Below are 26,123 nucleotides of genomic sequence, written 5' to 3'. Positions count from 1 at the left end.
TCAGCAGGCAGCACAGTGAGGAGTCCAGGAAACAAAAAGGCTTCCTCCAAAGCACGGGGGTTAGAAGTGCTCTCTGAACTGAGGAATACAGTGTTTAATCACAAAAATTTAGGCTGGAGATGCTACCAGCCTAGTTTTGCTCAACTGCAGTGCACAGTGCATGATTCTGCTGTTGTATTTTCAAGAGACACTTAAACCATAAGCGTTAACATTCAAAGCTTTCTGGGCATAAAAAGTGATGAGCGGCAGGAAAGCACTGTGGTGAGGAGATAGATGATTTTTAGGTCTCACTGCTCTTTCAGCAAGGTGTTAACCACAACCAAGCCTCAGCAGGATGGTGCAGCCTGTGTCAGTCTGCTCTCCTGGCTGCGCCCCTCAGTTCTGACCAGCTCTGTGGCCAAACAGCAAAACCAGAGTGCCCGAGGACACGCTCAGTGACACAGCCAGTGACAAAGAAGAAAGGACAATGGGGTCAAAAGCAGCCACGTGGTTTTCCTTCCTGCTGCCTGGCTGGGCCTGGGCATGGCCAGTGCTGCCCCAGAGCCTTGGTGGGATCTGTGTGCCAGAGGTTTGGATTCCACAGGCAGCTCTCACACTTGTCTGCCATGACTGATCACACAAGGAAAAGGTTATTTTACATCCTGCCGTTACACCCAAGGAAAAGGCTATTTTGCATCCTCCTCCTCAGTGCCAGAAACTGCCTCCTCCCTTAGGGATTCCAGAACCAGAATTTCATAGCCCTGGGACCTTCACAAGTTCTATCTACTCTGGAAGGAAAGGGCTCTGCTCTTGCCTTTAGAGCCCAGGTGGATCTGGGCTTCCAAGTCTCTTTCAGACACTCCTAAGAGGCACAAAACCCAAACAAAGCAATAAACTCACAGGGATTTGACAGGAAAAATTACAATTCAGAAGACAATACATTTGCTGGTACTATGAGCCTTTCACTTAAACATTTCCTCAAATAATTTCTTCCTACCTTCTGTAAGAAGAATACAAAATACCTTCTGTATTTTTTCTGTTTGAATGAAGGCCCTAGGAATATGCAAATGTGTAAACTGTTGGGAAAAGCTGTGATGTTAGTCACCACCTTACACTTAATTTCATCGAAAGGCAAACTGACATTTAAAAATGAAATACATACAGGCAGAATAAATTAGATAGAAAATACTGTAAACACTATTTAGACCAAACATTAATGGAAATGTTTTTCAACACAATTTTTAAAATAACTCCACTGTTATAGAAAAGCAATTAAGTTGTATCTTCCTTCTCTACAACACAAAGTTAAAGACGGCTAAATTGATTTTTTCTGAATGTTTTTGATCCATGACTTGTCAGCCAGTGATCAGTGGGGATGCTGAAAGCACTTCACATGTCTGTAAGACAAGAAGCCTTTTCTCAAGTACCAGAGACAAAACCAAGGCCCACAGAGCTCCAGCCTACAGAGCTTCAGGCCATAACCTGAATGGGAGATTGGACACAGACTTTCTTGGCAGGTGGAAGATAACTAGAAGGCTTGACCCAGCCACGTGGCTCCACCTACTCTAACAGAAAAGTGGGATTTTCCACTAACTACCTGCAGTCTCCTGTGGACAAGCTCTAAAAACACTTTAAAATGGTTTGAGCTTAAGTGGCCTCGTAGGTGGGGACTGAGCTGGTTTAGAACGCTCAGTCAGAAAAAGCATTTTTGTGTGCTCCCAAACCAGCTGTGTACATCCAGCTTGGGCAACTGGAATGCAAAAAAAGAAGGATTTATCCCTAAACAGTTAGCAGCTTCTAAGTAAGGAAAACAAGGTGCAGGCAGTAGGGGGAAACCAATGTTAAATGTCCATAATTTGGTATAACAGTCGATTGCAGTGACATAATTTTCTGTCTTTTTTTGACCAACATGCTGTCACCAGAAGGGAAATGCAAAATCTCTGTAGAGAACAATATTGGAAGCATCTATCAGGCTTTTTTAAAATTATGAATTCTGTTCCCTGAACTCTTACCTGAACTCACTAAGTTCATGGTAAGAGACAGAAATCCTGTACTCTGTGGAAGTATCACTGCTGTGTTAATGGATGTTTGAAAATTATGTTACATGAAATTAACTTTACATCGTTGAATATTAGAGACAGCAAAGACTGAATCTACTTGTTCAGCACACACAGGCTTCTAACTGTGCAAAAATATTTCCCTGTCCTTTCAGAGCATCCCATGGCCAGTGCTTATGGCCAGTTTAGTAGCTGCTTTTAATCATCTTTACCATTCTAACCCAACCTTGCACTAATTCAAAGCAAACAATCTTTTTCACATCCTTGTTAAGGGGCTGCAAGTGGAATCCAGACAAGAATAGCTGAAATATAAAACAGATGCTTTAATGTTAGTGATCTTTAATGCTTCTGAGTTTTCACTACCATGTAATTTTAAGGGCTAATTATGAAATTACTGTCTATGCTCAAAAGAATTCTCCTCCAAACCAACATGCAATCTTCTTTACCAACATCCAAGTCACCCACAGAGATAGTTTAGCAGGGGTAACAGCCCCATGTTGAGCAGGTTTCTTGGCTAACCCTCACCCCCACATCATCTCAGTCCCAAAAGCAAGATGGCTTTGGGTAATTTTCAATCACTCAAGCTGAGACAAAACAGATGCCAGCCTGTGTCAGTATTACAGTAAGCATTATAACCCTTAACACAAAATAGCAATAATGTGGAAGATGACATTGGCTTGTCTTCCTGATGCCTCCTTTTGAAGAAACCAAACTAAATAAAAATCCTCTTTCTTTAAATTGAACTTGACAGCCTAAGTTTCCAGGTCTGATCTTGCACTTTGTGGATATACAATTGGTGGGTTCACACCAAAGGAGCCAGCAGTTCTCACTCACAGTCTGGAGGAGCTGAGGGAAACAAACTCAGTTTTATTTTATTTTAAAGAAAGCTGGAATATAGAAAAGCTTAAGAGTGTGATGGAAGGGACAAAAACCTTGGCCTGCACCTTCACTTTGGGCTAAATTATGGTTCATTTGACCTGTAAGTTCTCCTTCTCTGCTCTCAAACTCTCCACTCCCTGCCCCTGAGTTGGGATTCACTGAAGGCTTTACATCAAAATTTCTCAGCCTTCAGCTGCAGATGAATGATCCCTGTTAAAAATGCTCAAAATCACACTGTTTTGATGCCCACACATGTTTACTGCCCTCCAGACAACTTTTAGAACCAGTTTGTGATCTGTAATCATAGTGTCAGCTAAAAGTTTTCAGTGAAAACATTTTTAACACCTGTTTTAACCAGCATAACTATACCCAGTCAGCCAGGCACTCTCTGCCACAAACTTCACACTGCTGGCATTGAACCCAAGAGGCCCTTAATGCAGGTAGAGCCCAAAGATTGTAATTTACAAAAAGTGCAAAACCAAGGGTTCTGCAGGGGTGCATTAGCAGCCTGCTGCTTGCATCCAGCTCTTTGGAGCCAATGCACACTTGCCAATCCCACTAACCACATTCTATAAACCAATTGTTAGCAACAGGAATCATAAGCTGCGTGCACACACAAAGAACTCCACAGTTTTCACAGACAGAAAAGAAACTCCAGTTTCACTTATGCTATGTCACCTTCATCAAACATTTCTACTGTACTTGGAGGTGGCAAGGAAGGAGTAGGAAAGCACAGAGCTGTGCTCAGATCCATCTCCATCTCCAGCCACCTTGAGTCAAGGCTCCTGGACATCTGTTGACAGTGATTATTTTGGTTGGAACAGAATTGGGTTCCTCCCTGTGAGCATGGTGAGATACAGGGTGCCCAGAGAAGCTGTGGCTGCCCCACCCCTGGAAGTGTTCAAAGCCTGGTTGGACAGGGTGGAGAAACCAGGTCTGGTGGAAGGTGTCTCCTGCCTGTGGCAGGGGGGAAGAGGGGGCTTGGAATGAGATCATCTGTAAGCACCCTAGCAACCCAAACCACTCCAAGATTATATAAATGTAACAAAGGCAACCATTCTGAATGTTCATGTAAGTAAAATAAGCTGCAAAAATAAAGATTCCTTGGTCAGCCTCACTATTACATCTTCTTTGGGGATCTGTAATTACACTCCACCAGATGTGTGTGCAGTTCCTGTCACACTCACACTGCAAAGCAGCTAATTGTGTCAACAAAGATAAAGCTCACTTCCAGCCCTGGAGAGCTCTCACAAATACAGACTGGTACAAGGGGCTGAGGGGAGAAAAGATTTGAAAGCTCAAAAAGTAACTGAATTTAGAAAATGCACACTTTCCACTCTCAGGGTGTATGGCAACCCACAAAAACATGTTTAGAAATTCAACCAAACACACAGAGGAGAGCAAAACTCAACCAGGTACGGCAACGTGCCATAAAATGAGTAATGGTACCACTAAGACTCAATTGACAGCAAGACAATGACAAGCAAAATATATTACTTCATTTCATCTTTCCCTCCTGCTCCCTCAATAAATCCAAGGCAGGGAAAGCAAGCTTTGAAAGCATGGCTTGGTAACAGAGAACAATGAAAAAAACCCAGCAGAATCAGAGGAAAACACACAACTAAGCAATGGAAATAAATTTCACTTTTATCTCTGCAAACCCACAATGGTGTGCACACGCAGCTCACCTAAGGAAAACACCACCAGTGTATCCAACCCCACATTGCTGTGGATGTCCTCTCCAAATCCAGAGTGACCCATCTCTGCAGGTGGGGAAGATGGACAGACTTCCCCATGCTCACTGCACACAGCTATTTACGGGATTAGCTTGGAAAAGACCTTTAAGATATCACAGATATTTTCAACTTCATGCCCTTACTTGTTCCATGTTGATTTACACACACTCCTGTGTCTCAAAAGTTTCTTCTTGACCTTTTCCCTGACAAGATTTTTACAATTATTGGTCAGCTTTTACTCCATCAGAGCCCAACATTATTTACCTTTTAATCAGATCACAGAGCATCCCTTTCCCATCCCATCCCAGGCATGAGGCTGTCCAAGAGAGTTACCAGTGTGCTGCTCTATTATAATTCTGTTATAACTTCAGGGAACAGACAGCTGAGTTGGGAACACCCCAGCTGTCCTTAGCCACACAACAGTTTAAAACTTCTCTTTACTACCCCTGGTACTTTAACATATAAAAAATGCTGCTCCTGCACATTCTGTGGTGTAGAATAGGGAGGGGGGAAGAAAACCACACTGAGCTTTCAATGGAAATTGTTTCAGTGGATTTGGCACGTGATGCTTTTGAAAGGGTCACAAAACAAAGCTAATCCATTGATTTCAACTTCCATCTAAGGGTTTCTGCAGTAAACAAGTGTTGTTTGCAATTCACCATGAATTGAAAAGTTAAGAAGTCCAGCAGGAAAGGACTACAGTGTCATTCACTTCCAGGCCATCCCAAGGGATGTACTTTCTCAATTGTTTTGGAAAAAAGTAAAGAATACCATGTATGTTTTCTAGGAATAGTTAACTGAAAAGGTTTGTGTTTCTCTGTTTTCCTTCAAACTCTAGCAGCAAAGGGGGGAAAAAATCCAACCTTTTACCCGCTCATCAATTTAATAAAATGTCAAAAACACATAGGATCACTTGAGCATGTGGATTTGACTCCATTATTATACCATAGAATTTCAACAGCCTGTGGTTTTATTGTCCACAAAAAGCAATAACTTACTGAAGCGAAAACAACAGCAGTATTGCATTTGTGGTACAACACCCTCCCAACCTTACAGCTAAAACTTGTTTGTATTTCCTCGTGTGCAAAAGTCATCAAGGCTTTTTGGGACAATTTCCTTTTCTCAGAAAAGTGAACAGGTGACAACACAGCTTTATATTTAACTAAATAAAAATGAAAAGTCATGATACGCATTACAGGAATTGCCTTATCTGAAATGACTCAGCTGCAACCTGTCAGAGGCCAGCCAGCACTGATACTGCTGCATCAAAACCAGATTTCATTCCTTCCCTTCCCTGTCCCACATATCTCTAATATTTATGGCCAGTCTGGTAATGGAGATTAGGCTATGACTTATCAAGCTGCAATAAGACATGTTAACATGGAATTATGGTCCTTTAGCATAACCAGTAATGATGGGTAATGTTATTTACCTGAAGAAAGAAACATCACTGTCACAGCTGCAGCTCGTTCTACTGAGTGTAATTTAGTTCAATCATTTATAAATGCCTGCCTTGCTTATACTTTCCATTTTAATTTCCTTGCACTCCTTTAGTACTCCTTGTACTAAATCTCACCATATTTAGAAAGACAGTTTGGATGTCCTACGTAATAACCCATGAATGTAACAGAAAGGAAAGGCTGACACACTCCATTCTGCCAACCTGAGTTCCATTAACCACTCACATCCAGTCAAGGCTCACAGTGCAAACAGAGCCCACACCTGAGGCACAGCCTGTGTCACACTGCCACACCAGGGCTCACCCCCACTCAGCAATGTTTGCAGAACACATGGAGACACAACGTGTGCCAACAGCTCCCAGGTCACACCTCAGCTCCCCGACTTTGTTTTTCCCCTCTCTACCCCTTGCTCACGCAGTAAAATGATGCATGGAAAGCTGCAGGCTGTCCTGCAGCAATGGCACACACAGCCACATGCACCATTCCTGACAAGTTCTGTCCTTTCCTCAATCCTTCAGCTAAACTCAACACCCATGCCTTGCTCATCTCTCATAAAAGCAGCCAAACACCATCAAGAGAAAAAGCACTGCCAGGCAGATATGGGAGCTGTGGAGTCAGCCTCCCAAGCCCTCCAGCCTGGAGCATCCCTTCCCACCCCTCTGCCACAGGATGGTTCCCATCAACTGGGCCTGATTTGCAGAACAAGAAAACCACGGCAAATCACAATGTAACAATTATGCTTCTAATAAGAATCACAATTTCTCTCCCTCCCGTGGATTTTTTCCTCTCAGGCAATGCCAGTGCTTTAGAAAATCCTGCTTATGCTTACATGGCAAGCACTGGGGGGCTGCCCTGCAGCACTGCTGTGAGTGAGATGTGCAAACCAGGTAAGCAGGCCAAAACAAATTCATAATTATCTGGCATGATTAATACAGCAATTCTACAAACACCTCTAAAGAGTCTATTATATTTTGAGGTCCAGCACAACAGGTTTCACAGGAGGAACAGGTGGACAAGGTAGTTCTTCCATTAAAAAAGAACCTTGACGATGAGTAAAACGTGATAAAAACTCTAAAAAAAGCCAATTAGATTTTTCTTTAACTTCTCTGGCCAATTTTGCTAGTGATTAACAAAAGAAGCCCTTCAGAAGCCTGCTCATTCACAAGCCCACTCATTTATTCTCTGTATGCATGATGTGATCTTGGCACATATGTAGACACTTGAAAAGAGATTATATTCATCCGCCAATATAGTTATGACTTTGCTAATATGTCTTTCCAGTCCAGGATATTTTTAAGCAATCTGAAGACTAATGAATCATAGTAAAGAAGAATGTTACTGTGCAGAATACATAAGGCATGAAAAAAGACGACAGACAGCTGAACAATTAATTTTGGATTACAATTAAGTGAGGACATTTTCTGAGAGTATTTGCTCAGAGGAGACATCACTGGGAACGTTGTCACTTTCTGTGACGTGAGCAACATCACTCAAACTAGGCAGGCTCACATAAACAGAAAATATCTGGTGAATTTTACAGACTAAGCAAGTTAATTTTGCATATAAAATATGAACATGCAGAGAAGAAAACCTAATTCTCAAACCTGAATGAATTGCACACCTTAAAGCACAGACTGGATACGAGTGTCTGAGCCTGAGCTGCTCATCCCATAGGCCTATTCTGCTAAAGCATAATTATCATCATCCACCATCATCTCATGGGATTGCCCTGAAATGTTCTCAAAGTGCTTAGTGGAACTCTGGCTGTGCTAAATCATTTTCAAATTGGTGCTACTCTTACTGAGTAACTTATCATCTATTCAGAGAAGGGGAAAGTTAGATGGCTCTGTGTGACAATTTCCCATTTTACTTCAATTTAGTTAATACAGGGAGAAAAGAAGAGGGGGATTCAAAAGCCAAGGAATTTTAAAGAAAACAAAAACTGGATTACACCCATGAGATACTTAAAAGACAATACTGGATTTTAAGCTCAGAATTGCAACATTCAAAGAAAAGCAGGCTGCAATAGAACAGGAAAAAAACCAGCTATGAGCCATTAAGTCAGAAGTAGCAAAGAAAAAAAAAGTGCATTGGAGACCTTGTTAATAACTTTACAAGTATTAATCCCTATTAACTATTAATTATGGGGCTGGGTTTTTTCTGAAGTTCAACACAGGGTATAAAACACTGTCCCAACAACACTACTCCTGGTGGGGGAAGGATGTTTTGCACATGGTTCCTTTGCTTTTTCAGTGCCCCTGGTTCTCCCAGGCTGTTCTGGTGTTTCAGTCACCAGCCCTGGTGAACACACCTGGTACAACAGGAGGAAAGGGAGACACAAGTGCCTCTGATTACAAGTGCATGCAGAAGAAATAAGCTTCACAGAAAGGCACTGTTGTAGCTGAAAATAAATTCTGAATAAACAAGAGAGCTGCTAACTCGGAGTGAGAGCTCTGCACTACCTAGCAATGCTGCACCCAGGCTTTACAGAACCATACATGAAAGGACAAACTCTCTTTAAGGACATGCCCATTGAAATCCTAATTTTACAAAATTCAGGGCAAAGATCTCCTGAAAGGGAGGAGCAAATGCCCATAGAAGAAGGGGCATTATAGAGTTTTTTTAAATTATTGTTACTGGAAGAGACTTTCAGCAACCGAGGGATTAATTCATCTGCTTTATGCATTCAATTTATTCACATACACATCATGTTTGTTCATTACACCACTCTTTCAAACCACACACACACACAGAATTCATTCCAAGCCTGAAACAACCCACCTCTGAGCAGATGCAAGACTTGTAAAAGATTAATAGGCACAACAAGCAATCTCGGCTGCAGGGGGAAAAAAATCCCAGATAAATATTTCAGTGCTTTCATCAAACATCTGTCCTCTAGGCTGTGCTTGACAGAACGGCAAGGTAGGTGCTCACTGTGGGTTTGTGTGGTGAGGTTTGGCCCTGGAGGGGCTGTAGGGGTGTCCCTGTGAGGAGCTGGCAGAAGATTCCCCCATGCCCAGTGGAGCCAAGGGCAGCTGGCTCCAGACCCACCATGGCCAAGGCTGAGCCCTTCAGTGCCAGTGGGAGTGCCTCTGGGATGGGGAATTTAAGAAGGGAAAAGAAAACCTGGGCAGGCTTTAAGATTTGTGTTTATTTCTCACTACCCTACTCTGATTTGACTGGCAATAAATTAAACCAATTTCCCAAGTCTGGTTTTCCTGCAATGGTAACTGGTGAGTGATCCCTCTGTCCTTATCTCAACCCACAAATCTTTTGCTGTACCTTCTCTTCCCTGGCCAGATGAGGAGGTGAGTGACACGTGGCATCCAGCCAGGGCCAGCCCACCACACTCACAAAGATTAGCAGACATCTGCTCAACCAAAACCAGCTCGCTGGTGCAGTGCCAGCCAAGCACAGCATCTTGGAGTAACCCAGCACCCTGTTGTGAGCCTGTGAAGACATTCCAGTATTAGCTCCCTTCAATATGCCTCCCTCAGAAGATAACAGCACGGGTGGGGTTCTGTGTTAATACAAAATCAGCTGGTATAATACATGCACATCACACTGGGAGTCTGCTTCCTAAGGGTGGGAGGCAAAGGGAGGCACAAATCCAGAGCTGCCTCACTTCTTGCTCTAACAGCCATTTGTGAAGGCAGCAAGCTGCAAGCAGCACTAAGTCTCAGTGCCAGACAAACAAGGTTGCTTGGAAATGGCAGGGGCTTGGTTTTACTACCCTCTCTCCCAATGCTATATTATAGAAAGAATAGGTGAGTTTTAAAACACTTCACACGTATTCCAGTAAAAGGGAGATGTGGAAGGACATTGCTGCTAGAGGGAGATGCTGCAGGTTATATTTTACACATGAAGTGAGTAAAAAGGGATCATCACTCCAGCAGTTTCCCTCTGTAAGATGTTTTTGGGCACCACTGGCTGCCACTGCAGTTCATCCTTCCTCCCTCCTGTGAGGATGTTTGCTCACACCATGCCCACCTGCCCTTAGCACAGCAATGCTCTCAAACATCTCCTATCTCCATCACAGTGGGACTGCTCAGGACTACCCCATGCCCTAAAAACACTGACCAGCTCCTCAGGCAGGTCCCTGGGCAACACCAACCCCACTGCACGCAGAGGAAAGCTGTAGGGCAGCCAAGCATTTCTGGGCATAGCCCATGGCAGCTCCATTCACAACTCAACCTGGAATAAACTCGGAGCAAAATAAATAAAAGCCTAGGAGAGGCTCTGACCTCTTCCATTTTAAAAACAGTGTAGCACTGTGGATGTCAGATTACCTTGGGACCTGACACGCTGCCAGGACACCCTCAAAGGAATCACTACACTTGGGGTTTCCAACTCACCCCACCTCATGCCAGAGCAGCAGGGAAAAGTTAAATGCTCTGCACTTCACTCCCAAATCCAGAGAGAGGTCACATCTGCACTGCTGGCCCAAGGACAACCATCCTCCCCTCCAGCAACAAGTCACTGTCACCCCCACACAACATCTTCAGCTGCTACAACCCTACACAGAATCAGGTATTCAAAACATCCATATTTTCCAGGGTTTTTTAAAAACACATGTCATGAACTCAACTGAGACGCCAGGCACCTGCTTGGGAGGCAAGGGAGTAAAAGGAGACACAGGACATGCAAGCATGGGAGAGCTTTGGAAATGCCAAGGGGGAGCCTTTCAAATCAGCTTGTGCCACCCAAGAATGGTCCCACCAGCCAGAGAAATAAAAGGCTGTTAAAACTTGGCAGGACCATTCATCCCTACTCCAGAGTCAAATGACTTCTTGTGGCACTGATGCTTCCAGCATCTGTCACTCCAGAGCTGGGTTGTGGCACAGCTCTGGCTTTGCAGGAACATTCAAAGCCAAGGATTATCAACACACACCTTCATCACCTGGTGCCTCTTACCCAGCACAGCCTGAAGGGATTTCCCTGAAGCTGTGAGCAGCACAGGAGTACAATTACCCTCACAGCAGCCTGCCTCCCAGAAGAGCCTACCTGCTTTCCAACAGGCACTAAAAATAAAAATAATTTTCAGTGAGGCACCCAATGAACAAGCTGCCTTTTTTCTTAAATGAGAGCAATGAAGTACTTAGCATGTGTAACATTTAATAATATTTAAAATATAGAGGCAATAGCCAGGCTTTAACAGCTCAGAGCTGCCATTAAAATTAATAGGGCTACCTACTAATTACCTCTGAGGATCAGACCATTGGATGCCTTGAGGATTTGCACTCCTCCTGTTTAAGAACGTGGCTTAATCTCTGTTTCGTCTTCCTCACCATTTTTTTAAATAAGCATACAACAACATGCTCCTTTTTTGTCTTTTCTTTTTTTTTTTTTCTTTGAGCAGCTGTAGATTTCACACTGCCACCCACAAAACAAAGAAACCACCAGGCAGGACCAGAAATGGTCACTCTAGCTGGACAAGGAGAAGTCAGTGAGTCAGCAGCCCCTGGCACACCTGTGTCTCCTGCAGAGACCAACATTAAGTGACACCAAAGGCCCATGATTGCTGCCTCACAAGGACTCCTCCTGGAAGCTCAGCCTGTGTGAGCATTCAAACACTGCTCCCATTCTCCTGTGGGAAGCTTGAGAATCCACATCATTAATTTGGCATCAAACCCAGAGCATTTCCTCAGCTGACACTGCTGAACGCAGCAGGTCTGATCTGCAGGAGCATCTCCATAACGGGAAAAGCTGAAGTGAGTTCACATAAAACAATTAAAAACCAAAGAAGGTCCCTTCCCAGAGCTGACAAACCACACCACTGGCTCCAGAGCACAGCACAAAGGGTGGTGGTGCCAGCCCCCAAACTCAACAAGCATCTCACAGCCACAGCTCTGCACCTCCAAGGGGCAGACAGGTCTCCCCTTCTCTGGGATCTTCCAAATGAGGCTTCATACTTCACTCCCAGCAATTTCACTGAAAATTTAATTACATCTTTATCCAGTTAAGGTCTGACACTTCATCTATGTAGAAGCCATATGTCAAAATACCCTGCTGGAAGTTCCCCACAGAAATAGTATGCAAAAGGGATTGCTTTCACATCTGAGTGGCTCTCCTCCTGTTCAGGACAGGGCTATCATATTTTCCATAACTTGCTCAGTTTATTGTCTGCAGTCAAACAGCACTGCTAGCATTGTTACTGCCAAGTAAACCATGATATTATTATTCTCCTGAGAGTTAATCCACAACTCACTGAAGACAATGGGAAGCCGCCCCTTTGCTTCTACAGGCTGCACATCAGCTGGCTCAGCCACGCTGCTGTTAAGTACACATTTATGACATGAAAGTCATCACCAGCACCAGGCAGAGAGGGCAGACAGACTGACAGCCCCAAACACAGCTTTGTGCTGGTTCCTCAGCCCCCCCATGGATTTCTGTGAGGCACGAAGGTTATGAGATCCCTCTCTTCACAGCGCTCATATTTGAATATTTTCAGCTCTCACACATCAAGCCAAGCCTCTCAACAAACTGAGGGTTATTGTCTCCAGCCTAGGGCAGCACTATCCAGCCCAGGGAGCGAGGATCCTGCATCCCCCTGGGGACCAAATGGCTGGGGCTGTCCCCAGGGGAGCACCACAGGCATCTAGCAGCATCACTGGATTCATTAATTAAAGCCTTTGTGCAGAGTCACAGGAGAGCAAAAAGAAAACCTTCCAAGTTTTGCCACTGCTTCTCACTTTAGCCCTGCTAAGAGGCCGCACAGGGAATATGCACATTTCCACCCTGAACCTTTTCCTGGCCATGCCACTCTCTTCAGAGCCACTTTTTTCCTACAAACCATCTTAAAGCAGAGAAACACAAGCTTTCTCCTTCAACTACAAAGACCAGCTGTCCCTCTGTCTGAAATACACTTCCTTCTGTATTTTCCTATTATGTAAAAAAGGTGCAAGGAAAATATTTAAAAGGCAGCAAATTAAAGACTTATAAAGGGAAAACTTAATCATCCCATGCAAAGCAAAGCCCATGAGATTTGATTCAGGGCGTGGAAAGTTTAGAAAAATTCTTTAAAAGACAGAATATTCATATCAACAAGAGCATCCAGATTTATAGCAGCGGGAAGGAAAGAAGAGGGGAACAGTATGCAGCAATGCTTGGAAGGAATATAAATCTGTCTGCTTCAAGAGCAATTTAAGCTCTGAACTTTTATATAAATACAACAGTTGGAAACTTTCTGTGTCAACACAGTCACTCCCTTCCCTCAGTTGGTTTAATTTCTCCTTCAAACACAACAACAGCAGAGCTGTCCCTTCTCCCCAAGCCCCTGCAGATGCTTCCACCAGCCCTGGGGATTTGGGGGACCCCATCTCCAAGGCCAGTGCCGGCCCAGGACACCCCAGGCTCAGACCTGCAGCACTTCCAGGCTGTGCCTGCCACCAGCACCACAGCAAACAGCACACGTACATTGTACAAGCCTGTGTACCTGCAGATGCAACTTTCCAGAAAATTCAGCAGCACTGCAATGAAAGGATCATTTTCAAAGCTTCAAATCCAGGTGCTTAGAGTTAATTAAGTCCATTATTTGACTTCAAAGGGAAAAAATACATTAAAAAAATCAAAACGAAAATAATTTTCTTTCCACAGCCAAAGCGCTACAAAATCCATTTTATCTTTACATATCCACATCCTCTTTACAATATTTTCGAATGCTGGGCATGAAATCCTATTAATTTATAGGTACTATTAAAGGCATCTGAATTTAATATTCAAATGGCCAAGTCTTTTTTTAGCCCTTTCTGTATCTTAGCAGAAAGCAAAAGCCCCTCTCATGAAACGTGCCTAGTGAAAACACAGCTAGGCAAGGATAGCACTTGCCAGGATATTTAAACACCTATGACAATGTTCCTTGAACCCCAAAAACTGACATCATCTCTGCCTTAACCACCTCCTTTTTTGTGCCATGCAGTTGATAATTCTTTTTTCTTTTTATACTAATATTTTTGAGAAACTTTTTTCTTTTTATACTAATTTAGTTTTAATAAGTTGAGTTCCCATTTCAGTTTCTCTGCGAGATAGAAATTTATCACAGGAGGCCTGGTAAATTATGCACCTTTAAGGATAAGATGAACTTCAGACTCAAAAAATAAATAAAAATCTTAAACCAAGATTATCATGTGCTCCATGGAAGCCAAGCCACATCCCAGAACCTCCTCCAAGCTCCCCAACCCTGAGGTCTGGATTTCCACATCACTCTGTGGCTCAGCAGCTCCATAACATGGGTCAGCCCTTCCACCCTTGCAGGAAAACCTCAATCTCCCCCCTTCCCAGCTGAGCACCATGACTGAATTCCCCTTATGGATCCTAAATTCCTGTATTATCCAGTGACTGCATAATTATTGAGAGAAGATAGATGGGAGAAGGAATCCATAAATCTTTCATTTTTCTCAGGGAAATGAAAGAATGCTGCAGGCAAACTTTCCACTGATGTTTTAGTTGCTTCGTTGAAAGCAACTGTGTGTTTTCCTCAGACAGTTGTTTTGCATGATTCATTGTGAGGCCATTAAAACAACTGCACTCTTGAATTTTAAGACTGTTTGTGCTACCACACATAGCCATTCCCCCTCTTCTCTCTCCTCAGCACCTACAGCCCTTTCTTTTGCTTGTCTCAGTAAGATGAAAGAAAACAAGGCACAGGAGAAAAAGCACCCACACTGTCCCATCCATGAATCAGCCTGGCAGGATATAATTCTCACAAGGCAGGGAAAGGGGGGGAAAATTCAGCTGTTGGCAAGTTTTCAGCAGCCAATATTCCTTAGAAACATATAGATTTGATTAAAAACGTTTGTTTTCTGTCCAAATCTGGTAGGAGAAAATGAATGGTGCTCTTTGTTAGCCATCAATCTTCCCCACTTGTCCATGTGCCAGATGGCACCGCACTTCATAGGAGGAGGAACAATAAGCAAAGAGTCAGTTGTGCAGCATTTGCTTATAATCATTTCATCTCAAACAAGCAAAAGGAGAAGAAGGATGGAAAGATGTAAAGAAGAATATTAACTCATTATTCATTCACTTTTTTTCTTTTTTTATAACTAAACCCCTACTCTTGACAATGCTAATTATTGACATCTCTGAAATTTTTAGTCCCCCAATGGATTTTGCATTTTTAAGAGAGTTTCAAATGGAGCACGACCAACTTGTTATTAAACAGCAAAATGGAAATATTTGTAACCTGCAAGGGCAGCCTGACTCCTTTGGCACTGACAAATGCCCCTCTCCCAGCCCCAAGAGCTTCCCTGCTGCGCAGCTGAGACAGAAACAGCGTGGGAGGGGAGCCACCCCAACCCTGCCATTTCCCTTAAAACCAAACCCAGTTCCAGGTTTGGTTTGTCAGGACAGCTGTTAAAAACAAACAACCAGCATCTTTCACTTTCTAAGAGAGAACTTCACATGAAAGTCACCGAGACCCTGAGGAGGAGCCCCACAGTGCCATTTCACAGAGTCACACTTCAGAGCAGAGCTGCGCCTCAAGATTTGATACTGCTCAACAGCATCTGCTGGTATTGTGCCAATAGCATATGCTGGGAGCAGATATGGATTCCAATGCCAGCAACAATATATGTTTTAAACCCAGCTACAGAACAACACAGCAAGGGGAGCAGCGAGGCCTCTCGAGTGCGAAGCAGAGCCTGCCTGAACTCCCACGGCCAAACTCCAGCCCAAAATTTAGCTGTGGGTATGTGATTAATGGGGAAGCAGAGCCATGGAACATCAGATCAGAGCCCCAGGAGTCCAGGAGTGGAAAATGAAGGGGTCTGCCCAAGCACAGGCTGCAGGAGAGCTGGGAGTTCCCTGGCTCTCACCACCAGGATGCACAACTGGCTGCCTCTGCTGTTACAGAGCTACAGAGCCCCGGCCCCATTGCTCTTTCCAGACCTGCTGCAAAATACCACCAAGGGGATGGCAAAGGCGGTTGGAACACTGAGCTCAGAAACAGCTCAAGGGTCATTGAACCAGCCCTCAAGTGTGCAGAGAGGCATTTTGGTTTTGCTCTTCAGGCATCACAAAGATGAGGCATGCTGAACCACAGGCTCTCACGTGTTTGCGAAGCGTTGGACATACACTCTCACTATGAGGATTTCGTTCAGTCACCCACATATTAAAGAAAAAAAATTAACATAAAATAAAATAAAGCCTTGAAAATGTTGGCCCTGCCATCCCTGGCAGATGAAATAATCCTAGGGGAAAACATTACTGCCTCAGCTCTAACAGATCGGATTTAGACAGCTGGGATTCATTCTTTTGGCTCTGCTGTTGACCTACTGCTTCAGCCTATTCATCTCCCCTCTGTACTTCTGTTTGCTCATCTGCAAAATGAGCAAGATACTAATCTCCTGTTCAAAGCCTTTTAAAACTGTGGCTGGAATAGCTAAGTGCTGCCGGTGTGAAGAATCACATCACTTGCAATCTTTTTTCCAGCTGTTAAGTAGTTAATTGCTCAATCTCAAGTAATCAGATGGTTTCCTCCTCTAACCAGTCCTTTCTATCAAACTGAGATCTTGACACATCACTGAAAACATCTTGCGGAATTAATGGTCTAATTTCTCTACCAAATGTATTCATTTCTCATCTGACAGTTCGGTGAGGTACAAAGGCAGGCAGGGAAAGAAGCTCTGGAAAAAAAGAAGTGGCAATAATAGCACACACACCCCCAAACAAACCCGCAGAAACCAACTCACCTGGACACCAAAATGCTAAGAGAAATTACAGCTGCCTAATGTGTTACAGATAACAGCAACAACCCCGTGGTCACTGCATTATCCAGCACCAAACAATTTCATGCTCTGCAACTACATCATGGGGGGGGAAAAAGTCACAGAGAGCCTTGGCAACATCTTAAGTGGAACAAAGTGAAAACCAGCCCGAGCTACGGTGCGGGAGCTGTTCCTGTTCAAAGTAACTTAATCTTCTAATAGGGCTGTGTACTTTAAATGCACAGGAGGAAGGAGCTTTGAGGCATTATCTGCTGCAGGCAGAGGATCCGGGGTAAGTAATACTGGCTGCTGCTGCTCAGCTCAGTGCTGAGCACAGGGCACAGTCAGGGCTGGCAGCAGCTGCAGAAAGCAAACTACATATCAAGAGTCAGCATTTTGTGCTGTCTTATACAGGTTAAAATAAGTTGTTCTGATTGTTACAGACCCCAGTTTTAGGGGTGCAAACTTGGAGCCAGCTACAAGGCTTGCTGCACAGCCACAGTGTGTAGGTGCGCTCAGTAAAAACACACATAGACAGCACTGCTGGGTTTAAATGTCTTTTAAATGAAAAAGGCAGAACAGATGCAAGTGACAGAGGGAGATTTTTTAGTCTTGTTGAAAACCTTGGTAAGGGAGGCACAGGGAGATTAACCTGTGAAACATCAGAGCTGAGAAGTGTATTTAAATCCCAATCTCACACATGTAATCAGCCTCTCTCCAGTCTATTGAGTCTGAAACTGAGCACTGCTCAACACAGATCGTGAGAGAGATTCAGTTTCCCAAGATACCACCTCATTTGCTATCCTCACACCAACAAAGCAGCAGCATCTCAGGCTTTCACACTAGTTGCTAGCGTTCCCACAAAGGAGAAGCTTTTTTTTCTTTTTACACTAATTTCGTTTTAATAAGCTCAGTTCCCATTTCAGTTTCTCTGCGAGATACAAAGTTATCACAGGAGGCCTGGTAAATTATGCACCTTTAAGGATAAGGTGAACTTCAGACTTGAAAAAAAAAATCTAAAACCAAGATAAAGCATTTTGCAGAGCAGAACTGCTGAAGACATTTAGTGTTACAGTGGGACCCCTCCCTCCTCCTGGAGCGTGAAAAGGAAAGTATCAAAGAGTGACAAACAGAGAAGAAAGGGAGGGAGCCTATCAGGCTGTCAATCTGCCAATAAATCCCAGCGCTCTGCTAATGCCTTCAGCTCCCCACACGTCTCACACTGTTTAAAGACACTGTGATGTGCACTCTGAAGAATTCAAGGAGGTGGAAGCAAAGCCCAAGGCCTTTATGCTTAACTGCTGAGGAAGAAAAGGGAAGAGAAGAAAACCCTCAGCTAGGAGGATTTAAGAGACTGCAGTGCTGAAGTGCACCTGCAGCCTCTCCCATTTATCACCTGCTTTTATAATTTATAGATTTGCACTTATGCTGATGGCCTGATGTGGGAATAGCTGTGCATGGCACAGGGTGAGGGAGTCAGAGAATCACACCTGCCTGCCCAGTATTCACCAGCCTGTGAAAAAGGACATGGTGAAAAAAGCCACCGTTGGACCACCAATTTAAAATTCAGGTTTATTTTTTTCTTGAGCAGAACAAGATGCACCAGATCCCAAAACACTGAGCCCTGGGGGTGGAACTCTAGTCATCCAGCTGACAGGGCTCGAAGCTGGCTTCAAAGCAGCGCAGCTCATCAGAGCATCTTTCCCCAAACCCCCCCGGCAGCATCCCTGCTGCTCATCTGCACCACCACCGCTGGCTCACAGTGCCCAGCCAGATCAGACCTTGCTGCCTTTTTCTGTTCCACAAGACTTTTCATACTTCTTCCTAAGACTGAGCAGCCTGCTCCAGGGCGAGCCGGGCACCTGGCCCTGCAGGGTGGATTAATAATCACAATTAGATATTTGTAAGGCTGTCTGAATCAACCATGTATCTCCCAACTCCAGTCCCTTGCATTTTCCATTCTAAGTTTACCAAAAATAGTTCAGTTCAGTCTTTCACAGCATATGTTAAGTACAGCACATGCTATATTTCTTTAGCCCCTTATCCTTACTTTTAAGAAACCCATAAGAAATATTTCCAATTTTTAATTATTTTTTCTTTTTTACTGATTTTAAGTTGAACTTCTTTTTAGATACTATTCATTTTATTATTTTATTTTACATTTGTTTTTCTTTTAAATCTATTTACATTTTTGAAGCTGGTAATTGACAGCCACCATGTACAACTGAGGCTGTATAAAACATGTACCATGCTGTGGTTTCTGCCCACTGCAGCCAGCACTGCTGGAACATTGTCCAAGTACAGCCCAAGTTTTCCCATGGAAAGTCCCCAGAGCAAGAAAAGCCAGGCAGCAATCAAACACCATTACAGCCAGACCCTTTGATATTTGCACGCTGTATCAAAGCCAAAGAACAATTCATTTAAAAATACCCACCATGGGCTATTTTTAAATTAAATTTTAAATTTATAAAGCCACAGTGAGAAATTGAGATTTCTATTTTATGAGGTGTATTTTTAAATCATGGAAGCTGGGGAGGGGGTGGGGAGAATAAATTTCTCTATTTTAATAAGGATACAATTGTAACTGCCAGCAATGCATTGCATTTGTCTGATGAGTCTCAGAGCAACCCTTAACCACCCTGCCCTTCCCGACATTGATGGATTGTGTAATTCCAGGAAGTAAAATATAATTATGGAGACAGATGAACAGACACCCAAGAAACAGCATAAAAAGGTATTGCATAGCCATAAAAAGCAATATTTCATATATAACATTATTAAAACTAAGGAAATGTTATCTAAGGAAGCGTTATCTGCATAAAGACTCTTTGCCTATTTAAACCCAAAAGGAATAGATGGAATTTTGTTCCATGCATGGTCTACCCAGAATTTATTTATACAGTCATTTTAGAGCAGTATTTTAAGGTACCTGTATGATGCAGACACACTGTATGAACTTCAAAAAATAATAGAGAGCAAAGCTGTCAGAATTTCTCTCTTTCCCCCAGCCAACCTCAGAACACCTTCTGCATTACCCCTGTGAGGAGGTGATTAGGCTCTAATTTCCACGAGGACAGACAATGTCTTGGGAAAGCAGGAAATCCCAGGGCAGCACATCTCAGGCTACAGACACTTCCCAAAGGTAATTCCTGAACTGATTTCTAAGTGATGGCTCACATTCCTTGGCAAGGCAGAGCACAAATGTTTCCTGCATGCATGAATTGCTGGGAGCCACCACCAGCCTGCTGCTGCTCACTGTGACCTATTCAGTTTGCCAACCTTTCATCCCAGACTGTGAGCACTTTAAAACAGACAGTATTTGTTGCTCTTTTCCATTCCTTAACACAATAGGACTAATCCTTGTTCAACATTTAAAGGTGCTTCCAACAGGAATAATCTCCTCCTCAAAGCACAGTTGATTTTTACCCTAGCACTGGAGTTTTGATGTGAGTAGGAAAAAAATTTAGTTTTCTTACTAAAGAATTGGTCTATAAAGCTGAATTACAAAGTGCCTTTTGCTGTCTGCATTTTTAATAGCCTTTAATAACTTACAGGGTAAAAGACCACTGAAGAAGGGAAAAAAAAACTTGAAATAAAAAGACCCAAGCAGCAAACCAAGCACCACACACATACATCTTACGTACACAGCCTCCCCTTTCAAATCACTTAAGAAAAATGGTTTGTAGACAGATGGTGTTTTCCCTGTCTTGACTCCAGTTCAAACCTCCTTTTTGGAGAGACCAAGTTTTCCACTGAACTGCACATTATACACCAACAAAGAATAAATAGGCTAAATATAGCTTGCAGCCAAATCGCTGCAGTCTTGCAACGCAGCATATTCCGGAGTCCTCTGAGGACAGCCAGCATGCTGGCAATGCAGCCTGCACTATGTTTAGGTCCTCCACTTTATAAATCATTACCTCCACATCGGTCAGGGCTGTCCCCTGCAGAGTGAAGCACACTGCTCTCAGAAGCAGAAGCACTGGGATATGGAGCCATCCCTCCTTGGCTGCTGTCTCTTTTGTTACGTTCTCCCAGTCGGCAGTGCCTGAAATTCGCTATCCCAGCGCTGCTCTCCAGGGAGCTGCACCATCAGGGCATGCCCATCCTCTCTGCAGCACACAGCCCGCTGATGGTGTGAAGAGCTGAAGGTGGGGAAGGCAGCTGCTGCTGATCTCACCTCTCAAAGCATCTCAGAGTGACAGCTGAGGCTGTCAGACACCAAGGATCAGCACTGCTGCTAAGAACTGAAGAAAAATCCCCAAACAACCGCTACACGCACTCAGAAACATCGTTCAGGGAAATGCTGAGTGTCCCTGCACTTTTTGTGATGCTCCCCAAGAGGTGTGCATTTCTTTCCTCTCCCCTTAGGAAGCACTGCTGAATTTGTGGTTTTCCAACCTTGTCTGTCTTTTAAAGTTTGTGGCAGCTTGTCTAAAGCACAGGTCACATTACACCATGCAGAGCACAGCATTTCTGCTCCACAAACAGCAAACTCGTGTTCAGAGGTTTGGCCTCCTTCTGGTCTCCTCAGGGTCATTGTTGTTTCTGCTCATAATTTTGGGGGGTAGCAGTTTGTTACATGACCCACTGGGAGCCACCTGAGCCCAGGTGAACTGTTGCTTGTCAACACATTTATTTATTGAGATTTTATTTCGGCAGGCGAGCTCCCTGTCGCGGTGGCAACACAGGAAACGCTTATTGTTCTACATGTTTACAAACAGCCCCTTCAGATCTCCCTTCCCTCTCTGTCCCCTGAGGTAATATGTATTGTAATAAATTCATAATTCGCATTAGGATGATTTAAACAGCTTTGGAGTGGCATGTTTTAGTGCCTTGATTCAATTGTGTGCCTCTCACACTGACAGCCCCGCTCGCTGCTGCTCCCGCCTGCAAACGGGGATAAACAGGCAGGGAGAGTTACACCTTCCAGGAGAGGAATTTGGAACAACCTCATGTGATCCCTTCTCCAAGGAGATGGGATAAACCTGCTGTCTCACCCCAAGCACATTGGGCCTATAAAGCTTTCTGTTCGGGGCTGCTTTTGGGCAGTGATAGCAAGGAGCAGCTTGTCACATTTATTATAAATTCCTACCATCCAGGCAAAAAATCCTAGCAGGTTTATTACCACCAAGCCTCCTTCAATCCATACACCATCTTGCAAGATGTTTGTAAAGGAAGGCAGGCTGGGTTGCCACAAGGGAGAAGGAGATAAAACTCTTTGTCAGAGGGAAATGCCCAGGAGTCACTCTCTTTGTTCAAGGTTCTTGAGCAATGAAAATCCACTGACAAAACACCAGCACTGCTGCTGTTGTCACAACACAAGGAAATTGTCCTACAGTGTGAGAGCAAAAGCTGGCTTTTAAATATTATAACCACTGCCTGGAAAGGTAAACAGCTGTATGTAAATACATAATGGATTTTGGATAACTGCTCAGTGTTTTCACCTTGTACCAACCCCAAACCTCTCTCTAAGTACTCACCAGCTGTTAGCCACTGCCTGCTCTCCCTACAGATGCAAGAATATGCAGATGAACAACAAAAGAATAAAAATCAATGTCACAGCTTTGCTTTGATGTTTTTAAAACTGCAAAACTCAGTACACATCCTTTCTATATTCATGTTGCAACTTTAGTAAGCCATGCTGGGGGAAGTATCAAAGCATCAGCAATTACAGTTGTGACAAGAAAACCATTATAAAAGGGTCACACTGTGATTAAAGCATATTTTGCTATTACAATCTGGATGTCTTTTTTTGTTGTTTTTAATTAGGTGCATTCTAGTAAAGATTAAAAAGAAAAGTTTTATTTTCTTGTCCTAGCACCCAACATAGAAGATGCTGTCAAGATTTGCTCCATATGGTTGGACTTGATCTTGAAATTCTTTTTCTACCTAAACCAGGCTGATACCCTACTTGAAGATACTACATCAGCTATGAGGATCATGGATACTTGGGGTTGGAAGTGCTTTTTTTCCTATTATCAGCCAAAGGAATCCACTGCACTTCCATAATCACAGAGGAACACGAGGAGCTGTCCCACACTACCCCAGCCCCAGGTACTGTGTGACTAATAAGAGGTTCATGTAGCAGCAGCTCACCCTGGAATTACCACCCCTGACTTTTCCCCTGAAACCTGCACGAGTTTCAGGAGCCCTATTCCTTCCTGCTTTCACTTTCTTTTTGACACACAGGACACACCATGTCCCAGCTGCAATCTCCCAGCCAAGTGCAGATCCTGCCTAGTGGTATTTGCTATTTTTCCCATATCCCTCCTATCCCAGAGGATTTACCATCCTGATCAATTATCACCAGCACCTTTTTCTTACTTTGTCTGCATCATAATTCCTCAGTTTGATTCTGTTTCCAGGCTCTAATCACAGAGTCTGGTGCTATTATGTTTTACCCTATTTCTGTTACACTTCTGCTCTACTCCAGATCAAACTGTCATTTTAAACAGCAATAGCAACAAAATTACTTACTGTACTGCAATCATCCAACTACACAAAGATAAAACTAATAATTTAATAAGTCATCCTAGGGATTTCTTTTCCATCTGTAGCAAAGGGCAGTAATACATGAGATCACCAATTAATCAGGCTAAGACATCATCTTTGTCCCTCTCCTTTCAACCACGGACATACTGTTTTCCACTGTCTCACATATTGCTTAATACATTTATTCTAAATCCAGCTTCAGAATAATTTCAGAATAATTCTAAATCCAGTCTTCAGAATAATTTCAATTAGAGAATTCCTCTCTCTGTTACAACCCTCACAGAGTTGAAGCACATCATACTTGAAAACACCAGGATGTGACCCCCTTCAATTTCATTAGTACTTAATAAAACACAGCCTCCATTTTTTTTCCTCCTCCTGGTTCCAGAATTGAGCCTGGTAAACACAAGGGACTGCTCTGCCAGGGAAGCCATGCACAAAACTCTTTACAACAGTGAGAAACTTTTCATCCCTGCATCTCAAAAAATGCAAGGCAGCTATTGTATTTTAGCACAATCCTCCAAAGCTCAGAGCAGGCTGTCAAACCATATTAGTACAGATCTCTCTCATAACTCATTTGGGATGCACACCTCAAAAATTCAAACCTCAGAACATATGCACCCATTGAGATAGGGCACAAAATAAAATTAAATATTTTAAAAGATCGACAGAAAAGTCAACAACAGTTTATAAAGAAGGATTATGGATGCAAAGAGATTTGCATCTGATATATAACCAAATCCCAGTGATCTGGATTAAAGCAGGAAAGCCTCCTTTAGATACCCAGAAAGTCAGGGGGGGAAAAAAGAACAATTAAAAATTCTACAGGGGCATAATTTAGTCCCTAATGCAAAGCAGAGTTTCATTATTCCAAAATGAAATTCAGCGGACATAATGCCTCCCATAGTTTGAAAAAAGGTGCCTGAAAATGCCAGGAAATGAGAATTGGTTTATGCAAAGAAAATTAAGGAGATTATATGAGGTTGGGGAAAAGGGATAGGCCACACAGCCCTTTCTCCTTCCACCTTCTGGCATCTTCCATTCCCAGAAAACCCAGCCACAGCAGAGCAGAGGGTGGGGAAGAAATGGCCATAAATCTCCACACTGGAGCACTCCCCCACAAATTCCAGCTTTTCTCAGAAGCTGCATTTCAGCCAATTTCTCCACCAATAACTCAGCTCTGCTCAAAGGCACGAGGTGCCCAGCAGAAGGAGAGTCAGGATCCACAAACCCCAGAGCCCTTGGCTGGCAGCAGTGCCCGAGCTGAGCTGAGCTCTGCTCACAAACACGATGGCATCCCCCATCGGCTCCCACAGCAAAGGGATGTTTTAATTAACACAGTGTCACGCAATAGAGAAAAAGCATATTTCGACCTGGATTAGCATATGCTTCACTTAACAATAATCACCACACTCACAAAGAGCCTGACAGCTAAAGTATACACTGAGCCGGGCCTAAACAAGTTTCTGACATCAGCAAAAAATGTATGAATTGAGAAAAATATTGTCTGTAGCTGATTTTAATGGCTTTTAAAATCATGCTGCTGTTCCCACATGCTATGGAGAAGACTTCAGTCCAACTCTTGTGGTACAGAGCAAAGCAAACCCTGAGTTCCCTTTAACAAACTGTATGCTCTGTGACAACTGGGGTTTTTTGTTTCCTAAGCAGAATAAAACTAGTTCCATCTGCACTGTAATGAAGAAAAGACTGCAGAGCTGGAGTCCAAGGATGTCAATTGAGACTTTTTAAAGATACAAGGTCCTTCAAGCTGCTGTGAGTGCCTGAGGAGGGGAGAGCTGTACAGGGCAGCTGAAGTAAACCTGAGCTCCAAATGCTCCCCTCTGTTTGACCTAGTACTTGGCTACCAAACAATTCACGAGCACACACTGAACTTACAGAAAGGAAATACACTTATTTTCTGCTTGGCCAAATAGTGAATTAGAAGAGTTAGAAGTTATTCAATAATGGCAGCAACCAGTGCAGTTCTTAATCACTGACAGTAAAAAGCAGCTAAGTAAGCATCTTAAACCAGGAAATTCCCAATTCCTTGCAAAAGAGGGAAAAAGAAAAAATAGAATCAATCACAAGCTGTCATGATATCCCATTGTTCAGCACTGTTAGCATTAGGAAACAGTCACAGGGGATTAAGGCAGCAGAGAACATGTAGTAGTTCCTGACTGCTAAGCAAATGCAGGCTGCCTGGTAACACATGGCACAGGGCTGTGATTAATCATTACGATGCGACAGAAGGCAAAGCACTGCGAGATAATGTCAGCAGCTGAACTGTGCCCTGCCTCTAATGACAAGTTGCTTATCCTAACATGCTCCACATTTGTATGACTAAGAAAGCATCCCCAGCTTGCTCAGTGCCTTCTGACGCACGGCCAAAGAGTGGAGGATGCAGCCAGGGTGAGGGGGCAGGTAAAAGATTCAGGGTTCAGTCCCTGCGGGTCTAAAAGCATCTTTGATGGGACTTGGTGGGGATTGTTTCTCCAGAAAACCGCTGGAAAAACCACTGGAAATCTTTCACAACCATGTCACACCACTAAAGGGGCTTCTCTGGATTTACAGCAACAGTATTTTTCCAATCAGACTGCAATTGGTAGCAGCCTGTGTTGAAAGCAAAGCTGATATTTTTTATTTCTACTTTATATCAAGAAGGAACCTAAGCTTCAGAACTTCCAGGAACCAACACCCACAAAATACCTTGCAAAACGACTCACTGAAACTAAAATTCAAGTGACTTCTGAAAACTGCGCAGGTGGCTTGATCTATTCCCAGAATTGATTGGTTTTTGTTGTTTTGCTTGGGTCT

This window comes from Geospiza fortis, unplaced genomic scaffold (genome assembly GCF_000277835.1).
Source record: "Geospiza fortis unplaced genomic scaffold, GeoFor_1.0 scaffold408, whole genome shotgun sequence".
NCBI classification, from domain to species: domain Eukaryota; kingdom Metazoa; phylum Chordata; class Aves; order Passeriformes; family Thraupidae; genus Geospiza; species Geospiza fortis.
This window is presented reverse-complemented; position numbering follows the sequence as displayed.